Genomic DNA, 6,000 nt, shown 5'->3' with positions numbered 1-6,000 from the left:
CTTAGCTGGGATACAGGCATGTGCCACCACGCCTGGCTAATTTTGTATTTTTAGTAGAGACAATGTTTCTCCATGTTGGTCAGGCTGGTCTTGAACCCCTGACCTCAGGTAATTGCCTGCCTCTGCCTCAAAATAGCATTTAAATGAAGTCAATCAATTAACAAACATTAATGAATACTTAGACTCTGAGATCACCATATTCAAAACATTTTCTAGAGGCTATAATATTAAACAAATTGAAAGAGCAGACAGATTTTATTTCAAACCTTAGGTCAGTCATTTAGTAGCCAAGTAACTTGGGTTAAGTTGCAAATATACATGAGCCTCATTGCCTTACCTGAGAAATGAGAAGTGTGAGGTCAGAAATACTGTGTAGAAAATACCTGTGATGTGATACATACACAAATAATTTTACGAGTACTATTAGTACTTCTACTACTACTTATATCCCTACTAACATTAGCTTTTATAGTATAAATCAAGCATCACAGATAATGTTGGAGAGGAAATATGAGATAATAAAGGGCATAATTTCGGGCTAGATTTTGAAATTAGGATTGATAATTAAAAAAAACAAAACAAAACAAAGAGAACGGTGGTGCACATCAGCAGCTCTAGCTGTGTGGATGACTGAGGCAGGAGAATGGCTTGAGCCCAGGAGTGCACAATGATCACAGCTGTGAGTAGCCACTGCTCTCCAGCTTGAACAGCAGGGATCCACATCTCTATAAAAAAAAAAAAAAGTTTAGCAGATGAAGAAAAATCTTCACTGAAGACTTAGAACTTAACCAATATTTGAGAATAGCAAGGCCTGGATACGTGAAGTGAAAATTCAACTATCCAAACCACAAAATTTACGTTAAGCGTAAGGACATAGTGATAGTGTGAAATCACTTTCTGGTGGCTCTAGAAAAAAATGGGCTCAGTTTGATATCAAATGTAATCATATATCATAGGGAACATTAAAAAAAATCTTTATTGAGGTAAAACATGTGTAACATTAAACTTATTTTAACCAATTTTAGTGTACAATTAAAAGGCATTACTTACATCCACAATGCTGTGAAGAATCACCATTATTTATTTCCAAAATTTTTTGTCAGAAATTCTTTAAACATTAGGAAATACGACTTCTTAAGCCTTGTTACCCTTTAATCATTTATTCCCTATCTCTATGGATGTGCCTGTTCAGGGCAGCTCACATAAGTGGAATCATAGAATATTTGTCCCTTTGTGTCTGTATGATTTTACTTAGCATATTGTCCTCAACATTCATCCATGTGATGGCATGTGTCAGGCCAAATAATATTCCATTGCATGTATATACCACATTTTGTTCATCCATCCGTTGGATTGCATCTACCTTTTGATCATTGTAAATAATCCTGCAATAAATATTGACACACAAGTATCTGTTCAATTCCTTGCTTGTAATTCTTTAAGTACACACCTGGGAGAGGAATTGACAGACTATATGGTAATTTTATGTTTAACTATTTGAACAACCATCAAACTGTTTTCCATAGTAGTACAAAATGTTGCATTCCCACTGGCAATGCACAAGTGCTACAATTTCTACGCATACATGCTAATGTTTTTCTTCTTCTTCATTTTATTATTGCCATCTTCATAAATATGAAATGGTATTTTATTTACTTGAATATTTTCTCTTTTTTCTCTTAGCCTAGCTAAATGTTTACAAAGTTTATCCTTCTTTTGTTTTAAAAAGCCCATGTGTTACTTGATGTTTTTATTTATTTTTAGTCTCTATTTCATTTATTTTTTTCTCTCATATTTACTATTTTTTTCTTCTACAAATTTTTAGTTTTGTCTGTTATTTTTGTTGTTGTTGTTGTTTGTTTCTGTGGTGCAATGTCAAGTTGCTTTTTTGAGATTTTTTTTTAATGTAGGCATTTATTGCTATATCCTTTCCTCTTAGAACCACTTTAGCTGTGTCCATAGATTTTGACAGGTTTTGTTTCTATTTTTATTTATCTCAATAAATTTCTTAACTTTTAAAAAACTTTTTTATTGACCCATTAATTACTCAGGAGCATGTTGCCTCATTTCGAGGTATTTGTGAAGTTTCTAAACTTTATTTTGTTATTACTTCTAGTTTGATATCATTGTGGTCAGAAACCATGCTTGATAGTATTTCAGTCTTACAATTGTTTCAATTATAAATGTAAGACTTGTTTTGTGGTTATTCATGACGTATTTCTGAGAGACTGATCCAGAAAAATGTGTGTTCTATAGTATTTGATGGAATTTTCTGTAAATGTCTATTAGGTACGTTTGGTCTACAGCGCAGTTTGAATCTAATGTTTCTTTGTTGATTTTCCGGGTGATATTTCTATTGCTAAAAATGGGTGTTGAAGTCTCTTACTATTACTGTATAGCTGTCTATTTTTTTAAAAAAATAAAAGGAGACAAGCTAATTCCAAAATCTATGTGAAAAATAAAACAACTAATAATTTTTAAAATGCCCTTGATGGAAAAGCAAAATAATATAACGTAGGGGTTTTTCTTTATCATTTGTCAATGTAGACTTTGCATCTTATGTAATTAATGGAGTATAGCATTATCTAAAAAGAGACAAATAATGTCTGAAACAAATAATTTCAAACAATTTATATATATTATAAAGATTTCACTACATCATAGTGGATAAAGATGTTATTTGGAACAAATTGGTGATAAAATGAAACTTTACCTCCTTTTAATGTATATATAAAATTTATTGCAGGTGGACTCAAGATAAATCTAAACAAGAGAACAATAAACTTTATATAAGAGTATATAGGAGAATACTTTGATTATGTTGAGGTAAGAAAACATTTCTTATGTAGGACCCAAAATGTTTTAATTCTCTATAAAGACACTGATAAAATGGTCTACGTTAAAACAAAATGAACTACATTAAAATTAAGGAATTCTGTTTATTAAGAGACACTATTAAATGTTTGAGTGTAAGAATATATATGCAAAATACAAAGGCACAAAGTATTCGGATATATGAAGATCTATTACAAATCTATAAGAAGGGAATGCAATAGAAAAGTAAGCAAGAGACTTGAATAAGAATCGAAGAAAAAAATATGCACATGTCTAATAAATGAAACTACATCAATCCTATTAATATTCAGGAAAATGCGAGCAAAATCTAAATGCAAGTTATATCATGCCAGAGAGATAAAATTAGAAAAAAAAAATTTTAACACCAATAGTGGCAAACATGGTATGTTCAGAAAGTGGAATGAATAAATACATAACATTTAACACACAATAAATAAGAAGCGAAGGCAAATACAAACATATATAATGCATGATTCCATTAAAAAAAAACTGGCCAAATTAATATATGAAAGCTATAAAATAAGCAGTTGCAGCCATTGGACAGCAACCAATAGGAAACTTGCATATTTGAGAAAAAGAAAGCTTAGGTAAGACAGCAGTCTCTCCTTCAGCCTTTTTCAGACATCTTCAGAACTGCAACAGAGGGACGTAGAGCTTAAGCACTAAGTGCTAGCCTTAGGTTAAGGAAAAGCAGGAATCAGCATTTGAGTGGCTAAGGAGGCTGTGATATGAAATTAAAGAAAGATGCAGTTAAACAACACATGGTTTGGTGTAAAAAATTATGCTAGATGCTTGGCTGATTTTGCAATCCAGGCACATGATAAAAGTGTGATTCTAGCAGATTTTCCGGAAAAAAAGAAGCTGCTGAAAGGAAGAGCACTAAAAAGAAAGATAAAATTATGGAGAATTTCAACAGATGATTAAAATCTATAAAAAAAAATAAGTATTCCATAAATAATCCAATGTGAAATTATTGGATGTGATTATCAAGAGACTAAACAAAGAGGGTGGAAAAATAGTAAAAACAATGCTACACAATAGAAAATGTCTAAGCAGCACCATTTAAGGAACAAAAATGTTTAAACAGATAAAAGAAATGAGACAACATCAAAAAGTCTAATATAATGTGTAACTAGGGGACTGAGAGAATGGCATGATTCTCGATTCATGATTCAGCAAAAGACCTGTATGTTCATCTGGATGTCAGTATATAAGGGTGCTTATCTGAGTAAAATTTCACCGAATGGTGTACTTCAGATTTTGTGCTTTATAAATGTAATTTTAACCATTTAAATATATACAATAATACTGTATTTGGGCCAAACTTACCTTTTAATTTGGTATAGATCGGGATAGCAAGCCATACAGTTTCTCAGATAAGTCCTTACCATCTAAGAGCTGAAGAGACTGTAGAGAGAAATAAGGTACATTTTCTAGAGTGTGAAAAGTAGAGTAGAACTTTGGAACTGATGGATTTAGTTACTATGTCCTCTAATCACAAGCAAACTTGTTGGTTAATGACATAGGACAATTTATATGATTAAGGAAGCCCCCATTTAAAATTTAAAAATAGTAAAGTTTATTTGATGACCAACTCACTGACTTAAGGAATCAGCCTCACCACAGATATTTTTAATACTTCACCTGGCTCTGTTATATTCTTCCTACCCTTATATATACATAAAATATCATGGAGAAACACAAATACATTTGAAAATGTTCAGAGAATGAAAGGTAAACTTGTGCTGGAAGATGAAATAACAAGTGTTCAGCAAATGAAAGTAGACACAGAAAAACTCATTATTTTAACAAAAATCCGCTTTGGAAGAAAGAATAGATCTTGTTCAAACATATTGTATTTGTATACTTGGGGAAACTTAAAGATCTCAGAATATGGCTCTCTTGAAAGGTGACAGTCTATTCTAATATAAAAAACCAACACAAGGCAGTGACAAAAGAAAATAAAGTTATGAGTACAGTGTGAATTTGAAGGAAGAAGGGATAGACAGAGGGTAATCAGAAAACACTTCACAGAGGTGATGATACTCAAGTTGAATATAGGAGACTCAAGGTGGAGGCTGCTACATAAGTAGAAAAGCAAAATGCTACTTTGAAGAACAATAATGAGTACGAATCTGTGAAGCCATTTAGACTATGCATAATGTACAAAATTTATTATCTGAAATTATGGAAATAAAAAAACTCAGAAATGTTTATTATGAGAGATTTAGTTGTACTGAGCATAGGTTACTGGAGTTATCAATTTATACAAAAAAATGCCCCTCAATGCCCCAAAATATGGAACATTAATTCATTTTATGTTTTGTTTTATTTTGCTTTTTTCTATGTTTAAATCCTGTGTGTTCTTTTTGCATTAGATATAAATATTTGTGAATTGTATGCAAGTGACTTTATGCATGTGCATTTGGCTGGCTCTGTCTCAAAACCATACTTGATGGGAATATTGACACTCTTTTCCAACACTGTTTGATTTTGTCTTTCAACTGAGCAATTTTAAAGTTGGTTTTGTATTTGTTTGTTTAGATAGGCAGCACAAACACACTAATCAGTTCTGAATGTGAATTGAGAATGATGTTCAGTTAACATTAGAGGATTTTCATGGCATTATTTCTAAAGATAATCAGTTAGCCTCAGATGAATTCTTATTTGTTAACTTAATTAGTTCATGTAGGAAGTACAAAAGATGGAAAAGTGAGTGAGTGGCCACTGCAAAGTAGTTGACATATTACAGTAGAAACCTTTTTATAGAAAAAGAAAAATAAAAAGTCTTTATGAGACCATTTACTTCACATTGGGAAACTAATTATTCCGAAGCTAGCTCTCTTATTTTTTAGGAAAGAAAGAAAATCAAAGCAAAGCAAAGAAACATGAATTTGTTGAAATCATATTATGTGCCAGAAAGTAACATAGGGAGTTGCAGTGTATTTCAGTATTCCAAAACATTTCATTCATTTCCAACTACCTCTCTGAGAAATAGGGAATATCCTTCTCATTTCATATATGAGATACAAAGAAATTTAATAGAAGAAAACCTGCTTGGATAAGTAGTAGAGTTTACATGTCAAGAGGTCAGGCGCCAGAATTCATCCACTAGGTAGGGGCTGGTGGACACTAGCAATGTCT

The sequence above is a fragment of the Rhinopithecus roxellana genome, chromosome 9, assembly GCF_007565055.1.
Source record: "Rhinopithecus roxellana isolate Shanxi Qingling chromosome 9, ASM756505v1, whole genome shotgun sequence".
Lineage (NCBI taxonomy): Eukaryota > Metazoa > Chordata > Mammalia > Primates > Cercopithecidae > Rhinopithecus > Rhinopithecus roxellana.
This window is presented reverse-complemented; position numbering follows the sequence as displayed.